We start from the raw sequence: 15919 nt of genomic DNA, 5'->3' as shown, positions 1-15919 counted from the left end.
GCCAGGATATACGTAGCGAAAGCTAAGGCATAGCATGGTTAGCCTTAGTTAATCTTGATTGCAAGTCCAGATTAGTCTGGTTGTCTAGCTATGTTGCGGCGTTTAGCCAGTCGTTCGGCGAGCTGTTTCCTGGGCAATTCGTTTTTTCTTCATCTCGCTCCGATGTCGATTCCAGGCCTCCTCCTGCTTATAAGAATTGTCGCCGTCCATACTGCCGCCTCAACTGTGGTTGCGGCGCACGCGAGCTCTCCTTTTCAATCCTCCGACATGTTATCAGGCATGCGACGCAGCTGGCGTAGCGAGCGGAGGCGAGCGCAACCACGAGGACGGACGGATAGACGGATGGACAGTTGACCCCGCCAATGTGCATGAAGTACCCTAAAGATGATAATCGCATTAAAAGTCGAGCCCCTACGTTCCCCTTATTATATTCTAGCCCATTCCATCTCAAGCTCTATCATGTCAAATAAAAGGAGAGCGAGAATTTAGACGTGAAATACAGGGACGCTAACGTGAACACAAACGTCCGGTTTGCTGCCGTACGCGGTAGGAGCAATTGCAGTCACAAAGACGGAAAGGAAAGCGGAGAAATGGACCACATTCACAGATAAAAAGACAGAGAGAACTTAAACACAGACAGACACACACAATATATATATATATACGGGAGTATAAGTCGTTCAGCTGGGCGACTTCTGAAGGTATTTCTTTCAGTAGCGCCTTTTCGCTTTCGTGTGTGACGACCGTATAAGCCGGCATTCGTAGGTGGCTCTGAAGGCGGTTGATCGTCGAAGCGCGGCAGCGCTGTCGCCGTTTATGCATCGCCTGGACCAATCTCTCCTGTCTCGTATTTATTTACACTTGATAGAAACCACAACTCTACAAGTGAACGGCCATTTGCAAATCTAAGGTCCAGCGAACACGGAAGGTAGTTGAAGCAGCAAGAATTCAGTGTGCGCAGAATCTTGATTGGCTGGAATTTGCTCTCTCAAACAATTCTAGTTCCGAAGCTTTTTTCGTAGGTGCAGACCCTGAATCTTGATCCTGGACGTGCCGTGTGTACGGGATAATTTTTTTATAAGACCATGCGTAAATTAACGAAAAAAAATACTCGCCTGTGGCAGAAAGCATAATTCTAGCGATTAGGCGGGATTACTGAGAGGCGCCCATTACTCGCTCAAGAAATCAAAATGCATAACCGACGAATTAAGAAAACATTACGAATTAACTTTTTAATTAATTATTTCACGGCACATATTGCAATTTATCAATTGTACCGGGTGCGTCCGCAAGGCGCGTATATACATTGAATAAGTTTTCAGGATGACACTAGTTTCGACATATTCATTCTCAAATTGCGCGTCGAAACAAATGGGCGTTCGAGTTACTTTTGCTCTTCAACCCCTAGCATGGTCGTATGTTAAACTAACTACATGTAATAGTGCAATTTTACCGCAAGTTTTATCGCGCGAAATCCGTGCCATTCTTAAAAATCGTCCCAATTTGGCGCGCCTTTTAAGCTCACTGACTACAATTCCTAACTTTAAATATGGGCTTTAAAGAAAATAACCTTGAAAAATTGAATTATTATTCATATTGTTAGTTTGTTGTGCATTTCTATTGGCGGAGGAAACGGAGAAAAGCGGGGAGGAAACGAGTCGTCTTCCGCCGCCCGAAAGGCCCGAAGGGGAGGGTAGGAAGGGGGAAGTGTTACTCCGTCAGTAACTGCGGATTTCGCGGCCGCGCCCGAGGGGAGCCAACGATCGCGGCTCAGTCTGGCGCGCTCAAGGAAGGAAAGCGGGGAGCCAGCGCGCTGTCTTCCGTCGCACACATGCTCGCAGGGTGAGGGGAGGGACGACAGCGGCGGCAGTGTTTTCCTGTTGCAGCAACTGTGTATTCTGCGGCTGCGCGCTGTCGACCATGCACCCTATCTTGACAGCGATTGAAAACGACGCCTCATACCTTTGTACGTGCTATGTTCTCGCCGCTCTATTTCCGTTGACCTGATAGACGGCGTGAAGGTCACTTCGGTCGCTGCTGCGGCCGCGCTTCCTCACACCGGTGTTTTGACAGCGAGTGCCCGCGGTCATCGAGTGGGATGTGTTCATGTCTGCCTGCGCGCGCTGACACCATCCTTGTTAATTTAGTTAGTGAGTGAATGTGTACAAGTTTATGCGGCCGATGAAGCTACTATACTTACTACGTATAGCTCTCTACTAATTTTCTATCGCAATCGATGCTTCGGATTTCGGGCGAAACTGCGACTTTTTGAGAAATGGCAAGGGTGTACTTTTTGTTGGAGGGAGGGAAGGGCTCGGCTAATGTGTAAAATATTTGTAAGGGTGGTAATGTGCTAGCACTCGTGCCATCCTTGTCGTGGTGCTCTTTTGTGCTCGGCTAGGCTCTTTGAGAGCACCACATTTCGACCATCCGTGCGTTTACAACGGCGGTGATGTAGAGGGACAGTGAGCCTGCAATGTATAACACGAGTTCACGCTGACACGTACTTTGCGTCGCGCGCTTTTACCCCACCACACAAAACGAACGGTTATGGCTTCCAAAATGCGTTACCGTTGCCGGTAACATCCCATTTACTCTCCTCTAAGAAAGTTTTCGCCGCAAGAAAGGAGTTTCCTTTTCCTGGCTCCTTGACGTTGCGACTGCGGTAATGGACGGCGCCACCGAAGCAGTGTGTGCTGCGGGGCATCTCGTTCCGCCGGCGCAGTCGTCGTCGGTGGTATTTTCGCTGTGATCCGCGCCTCCCAAATGGTTCCTCGTGCATTTTTTACGAAGGCGCAGACGCGTTCATTATGGTGCGACGTCGACGACTACGGCGGAACGTAATATGCTTCGGAAAAGGTGAGGACGCGGGAGGTGGCAGCTTGCGGCTGCGGTATAATGCGATTCGGTGCAACCTGAGAGCATGTATATATATATATATATATATATATATATATATATATATATATATATATATATATATATTAGTTCGCTGAGACACCCTGTGTGTGTGCATGTGTGTGTGCATATATATATATATATATATATATATATGCACACACACAGGGTGTCTCAGCGAAGACTTTCAAAAATCTTTAAGTGTTGCCTGTGGCAGATATCACAATTCTAGTTCATGAGCTGGTGTACTTGAAGCGGCGGACAATACTTGCTCAAAGAATTGAGTGCAACATCGACTAATTAATAATGTTTACTAATTTAGTTTTTAACTAATTACATTTATTTGTGTTTGAAATTTTGCGTTAGAAAATCAGGTTTAAGGCGTATATTGCAACTTACAAATTCTAGCAGTGGAGTTTGCAAGGCGGATACATTTGGAACGAATTTCAGAAATGCATTGGCATTCCAGTTAATTTGTCACAAAACCTCGTTTCATGCACTGAAGGGCACAACTGGAACGCCAATGCACTTCCCCGCAAAGTTCGGGAATTTATATCTCGAAATTGAAGCCGTGCAGAAAATTCGTCCCAAATGTATCCGCCTTGCGAAATCAACTGCTAGAATTTGTAAATTGAAATATGGACCATAAGATAATTAGCTAAAAATCTAAGTAGTGAATTCATGTTAATTAGTCGATTTTGCATTTCAGTTTTTTCTGAAAGTAGTGTCCGCCGCTTCGAGTAGACCTACTCATAAACTAGAATTTATCTATCTGCCACAGGCAACCTATAAAATTTAGTGAAAGTGTTCGCTGAAACACCCTGTATATATAATAGACACGTCCAAAAACAGAAACGAACAATTCATTCGGTGTTGTGGCGCCGAAGGCGAAGTTTACAAGGACAGAGATTTCAATGTAAGCATTGTGTTTAGAAGGCGGTGCCTATGTGTACAAATTTCGACATTGACAATGTTAAATAACTTTCATTTATTTTGCTTTACTTATAGTTGCTTTTCATTTTCATTATGAACGTCGGACTCGCTATTTATGTTTGCTCAGTGAAACAGAACACGTACATCAACCAGCGAAATCACATTATTCACTTGTTGCCGTACTTGATTGTGTATTTGTAGTTGAGCTTCTTATTTTCTTTCTTTTTCTTTTTTTCTTTTTCCGCAGCCTGGTCACACTCTCGTTATTCGCTGCTTCGGCGTAATATTCGAGCCTTTGAGTTTGGAAGACGTTTGTGTATCTTTCCCGACACGCCGGAAAAAATTCCTAGAAAGCGTTAGCGCTCAATCAGCGGGCGCACTTAAGAGCAGCCGTTGAGAAAGACGGCTGTCTTTAGCAAGTCGCTCGAGCGAGGCCTGCGCTCTCACGCGGGGCCGTCCGGTGGTCGTTGTGTCATGCTCCTCTGTTTGCCTTTCCTGCAGCCGCCGCCTGCTTTATTTAGACGCCGGAGTAAGAGCGTAGGGAATCGAGGCTGCTTTTATCATGATTTGCTTCGCAGTCGATCGCCACCACCTTCGCACTGATTGCTGGCTCTGAACTGAGGCAGCATAATTGGTTTCGCTCCTTGCTGCCGTTCTCAGCCCCCACACCCACCTTCTTTTTCTTTTTTAGTTTTGATGCGTTACAATTCATTTGTTGACTCCATTCTCTCTGCACGTGCGTATTTGCGTGTGTTTTTTTCAGTTTCCTGTCGCCTTCCACAATCTGCTCTGTCCTCACTACGCCTGTCCAAAAACATCAACGTTGTTACACTAACATTTCGAGAAATCGCAGCTTCGATACGGACTTCGAACGTCTTTATAACGTAACTTGCGCCTGGAGCTTTCCGCATTGACAGATACGTCAGAACATGGAGCCTTTGTAGCAACTGGTGGAAATGATACGGGGAGGGATGAGGCGCGGGAATTCGCGCCGACAACGCTGACCGCTCATCACGAGGCCAGAGTGGCCGGAGATCGAAAAATGTTGAAAGGCGCGTGCTCTGCGTACAAACCACGGGCGGGATCCTGCGTGAGATCCGATGCGCCAACTGCACAGTTTTGTGCTAAAATAAGTACAGCGAAATCTGCCTCTTTGTAGTTGTTATTTATGAGCTCTAACAGTATGGGAGTTTTCGTTACTCAAGAACACGTTATCCCAAAATCGTGCTAAAAGATTACTAGTTGAAGGAAAAAGTGTAAATAGAATAAAATTGAAACAATCTATCTTTCACTTTCGATTAGAGTGAAAGAAACACACTTGGTATATACTGTACAAACATAAAAACAACTTGTCATGAAGCTGCAAATCTATGCACATCATGCTTGCGCTTAGCCGGCACATCACTTGTGACAAGCGTGCGTTGCATATGTTCATGGTGAAATAGTTAAGCTCAAAGGAAAGCGCATAAAAAGTCACTAACGTCCCAAAGTTATCATGATAATAGATCAAGATGAAAAGAGCCACACGCTAAAGCGCACCAAATGATTTTACAATTGGTTTCCAGCAGAACGTTCAGGAAGAACGGACAGGAAGACACGCTGTTAGATATGGAGCTGGTTCCTGCGATTACTTCGAGTTCCCCAGACCACGTCGGATTGCAGCACAGCTAATTGAGGAATGCAGAAGCAGGAAAGCGCATTCCAGAGAAGCGGCCGAGCAAACAAGTTTAAGGCATAAAGTTCACGTGCCAACAAGTTCGTGCACCGCCGGGATTTGCAGGTGGGCGTCGGACAATGGAGCAGGTGCAGCCCTCCCCTTCTCCTTGTTCGAAGTGTATTGCCAGTCTGCGATGCAAGACCGCAGCAAGCCGCCAGGTGTGACACCACGACACGGGCGCCTACCATTGGCTGAAAGTGGCGTCATCGGAGCGGACTCTCCCATTGGTCAAACATGACGTGACTTGCAGTGCACGAAGGGTGTATAAGAAGCCTTCCAGAGAGACCTGAGCATTCTGGGACATGCCCTGATTCCCTGATTCACCTCTCTCGAACCTCTTGCCGCGGGCCGCAGCGTCCGAGTTGCTGCCGGCCCGTAATGTCTGTACGACTGGTACTTGTCGCTCACCTCCCTGTATATAATATGTAAATAAATCCCTCCCAAGTTGTGGTTTTCATCCCGACGTCCCGTCCTCCAAACCCCTACATCTGGTTGGCAGCGGTAGGATCGCCTCCGAATGCATCAGCTGGTGGCAGCGCTACGGATCAACCTTCGTCGAGAGAGACCCTAAGGAACCGGGAAGAGCGAAGAAGAGAGAGCCTTCGTCGAAAGAGGTCCGAAGAGACTGGGAGTATCGAAGAAGGAGCGAGCCTTCGACCCAGGGAGTCCGGAAGGAACCGGGAACAGCGGACGGATGAACCGGATGGCAGAGTGCTGCAACCGTAAGTGAGCGCGTGGTTTTTTTCCTTATGATTCGCCAGACTCAAAGGTTGTGTGTTCAATTTTGATAGTTCTGGGAATCGGGAATTTGTTGCATTGTGTGTTTGCACAAATTAATTAAGGAAAACAGTTTTAACCACCTGTCGGGGCAGCTGCCATGGATCTTAGAAGGTTGACGAGGTTGGACTTGTTGTTGGTGTGCGACGATTTGGGAGTTGAGGCGGACGAACGGATGGAAACGCCAGCTATCATAAAGGCGATTAATGATAGTGGCAATGATGAGAAAAGCATTGAGCTTGCTTGGGAGGTGATACAGGAGCCACGGGAGCGTGTGCGTCGTGTACGTTTGCGAGAGCGTCGTGAGCTTAGGAGTGAGCGTCAGCGTGAAGAACGCGAGAATGAACGGAAGCAGGAGCTTCAAGAACTTACTCTTAGGTGTCAGCGTCACGAACGTGAGAAGGCACGCGAACGTGAGAATCAACGTAAGCTTGAGCAAGAGGAAAAGTATGAGAGAGAGAAGGCAGCACTGATCAAAGAGATACAGCATTGTGATCAGTTATTGGCACAGAGACAACGGCTGTCTGAGAATTCTGTAGGAAGTACAGAGCGAAAGAATGAGGAAGCATCTAGCAGACTTTCGCCAAAAGCCGAAGAGAAGAGCAGTGCCTGTGAGATTAGCTGCAGATTCATAAGTAAAGGGAAAAAGCTAGCGGCTAACGATGCCTTAGTGGCAATAGAGGCCGTTAAAGGCCAGAGTGAGAGCGACGAGGTGCTGTGCCAACAGATGACTGTGGAGACAGCTAGGCCAGCTGCGAACAAATTGGCACAGTTACCGCGTGTGTGCGTCGCTGGTAAGGTTAGCGAGGTTGCTAGCGAGGAAAAGGGTACTGTTGACGCGACAGACGCGAGCACCCAGGTAGAGCCAGATCTGCGTGCAGAAGTGAAGTGCGAGCTGAGCGGTGCAGTTGAGGGTAATTCTCAGGATTGCGAGCTGCGTAGCTCAAGAGAATACAACTGCATTGTTCAGGGATCGGTGCGGCTCTCCGCCAGTCTAGGTAGCCTAGAGAGGGATGATTCAGTTATTAATCATTCGGACTGTGCGCGTGAGACAGCGATCGATACCGACGGGCTGTGTGCCGAGGCACAGCGTGCGCTGGGCAATGTAGCAGAGGGCAGTTCGCGAGAGTGCGAGTTGTCTTACTCGAGTAAAGCCTGCTGCATTGTGCCAGAGTCGGTTGAGCTGTCCGCCAGTCGAGGCAGAGAGAGAGTAGATTTAAATGTAAATCACTCAGACTGTGCGGGTAAGAGACCGATCCGGGCCGACGAAATGTGTACCGGCCAGCACGAGGCACGAGGCGACATGAAAGCGAGTGCAAAGAGAAAGCGCCGTAAAAAGAAGCGCGGTAAAAACCGAAAGACGGTAATTAATGTAGCGCCGCCAAAGATGGCGAGAAACCCAAATGGGCAGGGCGCGAGGAAGAAGGTGCGGTCGTCTAGGACGATGTTGACGCATCCAAAATGGTCGAGCCACCGGTCAAAGGGGGACCGCGAAGAATGTTCTGCGCGGACGCGGACAAAGGGCACGAGGCAGTTAAGCTCCTCGTCGTTCCGTAGTTCTTCTCATAGCTCAGCGTGCAGTTCGAAGAAACGCAAGGTGGCAGGACGAGACCAGGTGGGGAGTGGCGACGCGGTCAATCGAGTTCGTGTTGAAAGCGGGGCGCGGGGACGCAAATTGGCAGTAGACCGTAACGTCTTGGGGGAGCTGATAGTGAATCAGCCCTTTTGTTGTCTCTCGGCAGCCAGAGTAGCTTTCAGACCACGTCCACCCCGGGTTAGACTCAAAGTATGAGTCAGACGTAAGCGTTTGCAAATGGAGGCCAAGAGCCCTTCCGTAGAAGTAAAACGTGTTAGTTTGTTTTATTTTTGGGCATCGGAAAGTTTTCGCGATTTGAGAGTAGGATTTCTTTCAATGTGTAAGGTTTGAGCTTTGTTTATGTTTTGGTTTGAGAAAGCTCCGAGATTTGAAAGATGCGTTTTATGTAAACATGTAGTCTCGCGAGATGTTCATTAATAAGTAGATAGGTTTTTTTTTGTGTGTGTGAGTAACCTGAGGGTCAAGGTTATCGTTCAGAGGCCTATGGTAAAGCGCGTGTGTTATTTAACCTTCTTTCTTTTTAAGTATTTTTGAATTTTGCAAGGTTAAGCGCGTAGGTTTTCAGTGAGTGCATGATTTGCACGGCGAAGCGTTCTTAGTTCCATTAGCGCGTGTCCTGTGTGGACGGAAGGAAGCAGACTTTATGACTGGGTTGCTAGTGTGTGTGGAGGGCAGCCGTATTCTGACTTCTTTAGTGAGCGTGCGTGGAAAGAGTTAGTAGAAGACGCATCATTTTAAGAGTTCTGCGGAGTGTGTAAGTCCCGCGAGTTTAATTGTTCGTTTATGTCACGTGTCCTGTAGGACTTTCAGGAAAGAAACGTGAGTAAGCGTGAATGAAAAGTTTGCCTACAATGCAAGTACGCGTTCTGTTTAGTGACCACAAGGCTGGTGCACTTGTGATTACGTACTTGTGAGGTTGACCAGATTGTTCAGTGGCACCAATACGTGTGATAAGTACGCCACTGCGATAGATTGGAAACATGCTGTTCGTGTGGTTAGGCCACTTAAGTTATGTTCGGCTGTTTTCATTTGTTGTTTGCATCGTCAACGACCCTTTTGTTTTGCAACAACAATACTACTCTGGTCTTGTCGGCAATCGAGGAGAAATGGATAGCTGTTTGGAAGGGTGGTTGGAACTGTTTTGTCGAAATTGGGGAAATAAAAGATCAGGGTTGATTTTGACTCAGTAATAGTCTGGCGAGTCAGGGGTGAAGAGCCTGCGCTTACGCGTGGTGCAGCGCTGTGCTGTTTTGTTTGTTTGACGTTTGTTCTCCAGGGCCCAGGATCCCGAAGTTCGTCAAACGTGGCTCGACCCCAGTACCCTGCAGCTTCTATCAGCGTTCCTCATGACCAGCGAATTGATTTCACCGGCCATTCAGAACAACCGGGGCGAGGACGAGCTGTTAGATATGGAGCTGGTTCCTGCGATTACTTCGAGTTCCCCAGACCACGTCGGATTGCAGCACAGCTAATTGAGGAATGCAGAAGCAGGAAAGCGCATTCCAGAGAAGCGGCCGAGCAAACAAGTTTAAGGCATAAAGTTCACGTGCCAACAAGTTCGTGCACCGCCGGGATTTGCAGGTGGGCGTCGGACAATGGAGCAGGTGCAGCCCTCCCCTTCTCCTTGTTCGAAGTGTATTGCCAGTCTGCGATGCAAGACCGCAGCAAGCCGCCAGGTGTGACACCACGACACGGGCGCCTACCATTGGCTGAAAGTGGCGTCATCGGAGCGGACTCTCCCATTGGTCAAACATGACGTGACTTGCAGTGCACGAAGGGTGTATAAGAAGCCTTCCAGAGAGACCTGAGCATTCTGGGACATGCCCTGATTCCCTGATTCACCTCTCTCGAACTTCTTGCCGCGGGCCGCAGCGTCCGAGTTGCTGCCGGCCCGTAATGTCTGAACGTCTGTTAGTTGACGCTCACCTCCCTGTACATAATGTAGAATAAATCCCTCTCAAGTTTGTGGGTTTTCATCCCGACGTCCGTCCTCCAACCCCTACAACGCCGACACACGCTGGGCTAGCAACTGAATGTTTATTATTGATTACCTGCACTTTGTATAGCTATGTGCGACCAACGAGCTCAGGCAAACACTATTCTGGAACACCAAATGTTAAAATTACACGAAACTCATCAAGACACCGCGAAAAAAAAAGAAGAAATGCTTCACAAATGTATGCCAACCTGGGCAACCGATGCTTCAACGACAGCTATGAGCTGTAGAAGCGAGTATACTTACCTGTCGGAGGTAAATCTAGGATCTTCTTACTGGCTGTCCTTAGCGATGATTCATCACCGACGCCGTCTGTACATTATCACCGACGTCCTGGTCATGCGTTTTACTCCGCGGGCTCCCACGCAGGCAGCGTTACTGTGTCTTTGATTGACATTTGATACTCACCATGCCATCAGCTTTCACCGCCTCGGCCGTACTATACTCCTATAATTGCACCTCCAACGCGTGCTGCTCGTAAAATGCATTAAGACGGCAAGCTGGGCGAGTTGGTGATTGAACATGTTCCTATGGGTGGGCAGTGCAACCCGGACGAAGGATGAGAGGAAGTACACAACACGAGCGCAGATACGGACTTGAGGCAGTCTCTCAGCAACCTGGCCTGGCTCATCCATTCGGACCGCAAGATTTTGCAAATCCTTCTGGTGTGGCCAGCCGAGGGGCGGAAAATTCCGCATAGAGCCATAACTTCTTCTGGACACGTACCATGGCGAACATGCCAAGACGCCACCCTTGCACGGCACTCACACACAGCTATTGTTGCGGCCAAGTAGGCCGGGTCATGAAGGACTTGGTTAAAGATAGGAAACGTAGCCCTCGAAGAAGAAATAAACTGAATTAAGACGGCAAGCTGGGCGAGTTGGTGATTGAACATGTTGTGTTGGCCACACCAGGGCGAGTTGGTGATTGAACATGATGCTCGTGTTGTGTACTTCCTCTCGTCCTTCGTCCGGGTTGCGCTACCCACCCATAGGAACATGTTCGTAAAATGCGATGACAGAAGCATAGATGCTGGCTGCAAGACAAAAAAAAATAAGAAAACGCGCAAAGGAGTTGTCACGTATTCGAGTTAAGCGTGCGCAAGGTAACATTTATTTCATAATAACTGATAATTATACGTTTCAAAGCAAAAATCCCATACTTATACTCCGACGCATGCTGCACGGCTGGTTGTTGTTTGACTGCCATTTGACGTCGACCAGGCCGGCGCACGCCGGCCTTCGTGGCTGTTCGAAAACAGCCGCGAAATGCGCCTTAACAGCGTAGCTGTATAATCGCGCAAGGCGTTCTAACCATCTACGCGCGCCGCCGTCACAGCGCTTCATCTGTAGCATGATAATAGTCAAAAAATTAAATAATGGGGTTTTACGTGCCTAGTAGAAGACTCCGGAAATTTGGACCACCTGGGGTTCTTTAACGTGCACTTATAAATCTAATTACACCAGTCTTCTCGCATTTCGCCCCCACCGAAATGCAGCCGCCCTGGCCGGTAATCGATCCCGCGACCTCATGCTTAGCAGCCCAGCACCATAGCCACTAAGCGTCCACGGCAGGTCGTACTCCTTATGAGCTGGCATTCGATGAGCAACGCCGCGAGCAGAACTGGGAACGAGCTCGTCTACGCCGTGCCGATGCTGCAGCCGAGCGCAAGCACCAACTGCATACCGAGGATCCGGCAGCCTGCCAAGCCTTTGTTTATACTAACCGTCTGGATTGACCCAGTGATAAACACCGGGCCGCATGTTTCAGCTTCGCTGCTTAACAACCTGTACGGAGTGCTTGGGCGGTGTCTTTCTTTCTTTTTCCTCGTACGGCCGCGATTTGGTGATTTCAGTAACAACAGGGTGAAAGGATGCTTATTTTCCGGACGTTCCAACAAAGAGGCCGGGCTTAAGCAAACACAGGGTGAAGGCGGCGTATCTGCCGCGTGCACCGTAGTAGCTGTCACCGTCGTTATGAATACGCTAGGTGGTCGCTGTCCACTTTCGCGAGCCAACTGTTATTGGAAGGCAGGCCTGCTCAGCGCGATGAAAGACGCTGTTAAGCCCGCCTACCCAGGAACCGTGGATAAAAAAAAAAAAAAGGAATGTGACCCGCGAACGTGCAATATATACATAGGTGTCAAGCCTGAGGGGGCAGCGCTGGTGTTCATCCATATTGAACAGCGCGTGGACACTGGAAAGGTGTGGCCATATTAGGGCTTCCGAGCGGGCACACATGGAAGTTGTGAAGGGGAAGGGGTTGACGAGCAAAGTGATGGATGGGGAAACACCAGGAGGAGCAAAGTTGGTAGCCTGGCTGGACGGGGGCAGCCTGCGTTTCTTTACCATCGCCACTCTATCAATATTTATGTTTTCGTAGGCCTTCTCACGTGACCTCATGACTTTTCTCCGTTAATGCGTCCGTGTGTTATATTAGAGGGAAAAAGGTTCCTGCGTGATAACTTTCTGTAGCGGCTGCTATACACACCCATTTGATGAGCTGGTTTGTCAGCTCTGTTTTTGTGCTTCCTTACAAACGGGCACTGAATGAAAGTACACTGAACTGATTTACACCCTTAAGGGTACTTTTTATTGAGATAGCAATTATGTTGACACGCCAAGCGCATTTCTGCCGTCGGCGTTGCCGTCGCTGTGACGTTCAGTATAAAGTCCAAGGGCGATAACACCGTCGCCGTTAGCCCTGCGCTGTATGCTGTATGCGCCAGTGAAAGCGTGCGAAGGGAGACGACGATGGGCGACTCATTCTCGCCCGCATGAGAGTGACGGAAGCGGAGAGGAAGTGCGCCGTCTTCCGTGGCACGCGAGGGAACCAACGTTGCAAGGCACCGGGAGGGGGGGGGGGGGGGGTCGTCTGCCTACACAGGCTGCAATTGCGCTTGTGGCAGCTGCGCGCGGTGTCAGGATTGGGGGCTCAATCCCATCGCTCGTGATCCGTTGTCAAGATTGGAGCCCGGCATGAATTCGAAGGTAGCTGGCCCATGCCGTCGTCCAACTTATCCACGCTGAGGACGTTGATGAAGGGAAGAACTGCTTCTCATCGAGAACGAGGAATATGGGTTTATTTACAGTATTTAAATCAGTCTAACATGACTGCTTCAGAAAAAGAGTGTCAGTCCAACATGACTGCACGAGAGAAGTGTGACCAGCATTCGCACCACAGCAGTTTTTAAACTCTCGGTCCTCCCGCGATACAAGGTGACGCGAACGTTCGTTTACTCATTGTCAACTCGCCGCCGCCCCGCAGAACAGTTTACGCACACGTAGGCACACACATTCCGATGTCCGGAGCTGATGTCAGAGGGGCGCCGTTCCGGGAAGCTCGGAGCCATGGTGGGTAGCTCGTTGTCCTGCGTCCCGGACGGCGCGTGGGAAGCAACAAAAAGCGGCTTTCCCGCGGCAGCTCGCTCACGCGTAGCAGATCAGGTCCGCGCTGGGGAGCTCGGGCAGAATAGTTCGCCCGCCGAACTCGTTCCGTCACAACGGCGATGGGGCTGGAGAATGGCGGCGGTGTCAGCACAAAGCCCGCTCCAACGAACGCATCCTAGCTGAAGCGATGGAGAGTGGGGGATGCGTGTCTTGTTCCCCGGTCGTAACTGGGTGGCAATCTTGCATTGCAGCTCGCCATTCTTAACAGTGCTCATATATCGAGAGCGATCTACGTTGTGGACAGAGTATAGATGCGTCGGCGGCTGGTAGCTCTGTGCGTGCTGTGTGTTCTCGACGCTCACTTTGCGTGGAAGCGATAGACAGCACGAAGATGACTTCGCTCGCTGCTGCTGCCGCGTTTCCTCATGCCAGCGTTTTCACAGCTAGTGCCCGCGGTCATCGAGTGTGATGTGTTCATGTCTGCCGTGCGCGCTGACACCAAGCTTCTTAATTTAGTTAGCAAGGGAGTGTTCACATGTTGATACGGCCGATAAGAGTACTTCGATACCAGTACTTCGTATGGCTGTCTGGTAATTTGCTATCGCAATCGATGCTTCGCCTTTTGGGCGAAACTGCGACATTTTGTTGATGACTCACACCCTTTCACGCATAAGGGCGTAACGATTTCAATTAAAGACCGATATGCATCCTTAAGGATTCTGAAGGGTGCAAATCGGTTTGCAGTCTCGGCACTGCGCAGCGAAGCTGCACTCTCACTTTCTGTAGGCGAGCGGTGCTGGTGTTGGCTCACCGACGCTTTTGGGGCTATCTTCTGGGCTCGGCCGCGCAAGAAAGAAAAAGAAAGCCGGGCACAACACCAACAGCTAGTGTTGATCTGTGTAAGCGCAAGGTTCTTGAGAGCTTTCTACAATTTTTTTGACCTCCTAGCTGACGCCTGAATAGTAGCCGTACGCATGGTTTGGGCGCAAAAAAATGTGGCAGCCTTTGAGTCTCGAAATGCTTATGATACCGCCGGACGGTTCCTGAGAATGAAGGATGATCTCTCAATTGTGAGAAACACTGCTGCTAACAGATTGTAATAATCAGAGTTTTAAAGGATCCTTGTAGTACGCGACATTTCTCAAGCTAGTGCACGCACGGAGTGCTTATCGCATTGGAACAGATTTCCACACATTTATTGTCATGCGTATTTAAAAAGTAATACAAAAATACAGTACGTGAAAATCCGTTCCATTTAGGTAAGCAGAAAACATTTGCAAGGTGTTTTCACTTATAACTTGAATACCAGTGCAACAATATTAAGAGTGCTGTGCCGTGAGTTCGCGCACACAGAAGCGGTGTACACCATTGGTTGGTTGCCATTGGTTCGTTGCAACTAAGCCGCCACTGGCTTGGTTGTAGCATAGTACGGAACATGTAGCACGGCTAAAGTACAAAAAAATAATTCTAAATTAGTCACGACGTATAGTGTAATGAGAGTGAGATTTCGTAGCGAAATAGAAAAGAAATAGTGACCCTGATTTGTTGCGCAATGGGGATCAACCGCTTGCCACCAAATGAACCAAAAGAGTGTCTTTAAAGAATAAGTTATCAGCCGAAAGACTTATTCTTACAAGTTCGTTTTCATATAAAAATATTTATTTCTGCATAACACTCGCGCTTTGTACTCTTGCGTGCGAGAAAAATTAAAAAGAATATTGAAAAATGGTCAGTGACGCGGTGCTCAAGCTTGCATGGCATCACAGTCTGCTACAGTCTGCTGCGATGTCGGGCGAGGGATACAAGTCATTGTGTTATTTGTGTACAAACGATTAAACGATGTGGTGAAAGAACCAGTCAAAATTCTTCCTAGCTACTTCGGTGCAGCTTTCTTGTGCAAACATGACTCTAATTCGCAACATTTAGTCTTTTGTTTGCTGTTTTAGATGTATTTTCGTGTTCTCTGGCGTTTGCCTTTATTGTTTTCTTTTTTCTTTCTTTTCGTCGTTTTATTTTCATCGGAACATTGAAATTGAATGTCGGCAGCACTAGGTTTAGGTTGTGTTTTAAGAAGGTTAGCTGTTGGGGTTGTTGGTACATGATTTCTAAATTGCCTGACACGGTTTCATTGTGCTTTTTTAAACTTCGGTTGTGTGCATGTGTGTGATCGTGCTGTTGTTAAAAGTCCTATGAAATTTCAACATTGAAACTTGGATGTAACAATTGCGGTGGAGCGTATTGCTAGTGCAATGTTGACTTTGTTTTATGTGTGCAATACGTTTCATGGCGGTCCTATTTCTTTTTCTAGGTAGGTGCAGAAAACACCTGTATTCTACTTTGAAGGACACGTGAGTGTGCTTTCTCATTTTTTTTTTTAATTCTCGTTATGGATATTTTGGATGCGCATCTCTGCAGCACCTCTGCTTGAAACCATGACTTAGCTGTTCCTCCTATTCCTCAATAATGCTGTCGAGAAGATCGCGGAACGTTTTTGCCGTGGTGTACGTAACAAAAACTATGTGAGCAAAGAAATACCGTAGACGTTCCGAGAAAGAAGTAGCTTTTACGTTGCTGTACGCGGAAACTCTCCGAAAGAAATTCATCCTGAACAG

At 48.4% G+C, this 15919-nt stretch overlaps 1 protein-coding gene across 11 annotated transcripts in view; it reads left to right on the top strand.

The window, feature by feature from the left end:
* Positions 1–15919, top strand: part of LOC135906845 (cytochrome b5 reductase 4) — a 441851-nt gene that overhangs the window by 303835 nt on the left and 122097 nt on the right. For 7 of the 11 annotated variants that reach the window (XM_070538511.1, XM_070538510.1, XM_070538512.1 and 4 more), the window contains one exon: positions 15616–15655. The exons of the other annotated variants lie outside the window; for them this stretch is intronic. The gene's annotated coding sequence lies outside the window, so the exon portion shown is untranslated. The remainder of the gene's footprint in view (positions 1–15615; positions 15656–15919) is intronic. 11 annotated transcript variants of the gene reach the window in all.

This window comes from Dermacentor albipictus, chromosome 5, assembly GCF_038994185.2.
Source record: "Dermacentor albipictus isolate Rhodes 1998 colony chromosome 5, USDA_Dalb.pri_finalv2, whole genome shotgun sequence".
In the NCBI taxonomy this organism is placed as follows: Eukaryota; Metazoa; Arthropoda; class Arachnida; order Ixodida; family Ixodidae; genus Dermacentor; species Dermacentor albipictus.
This window is presented reverse-complemented; position numbering and strand designations above follow the sequence as displayed.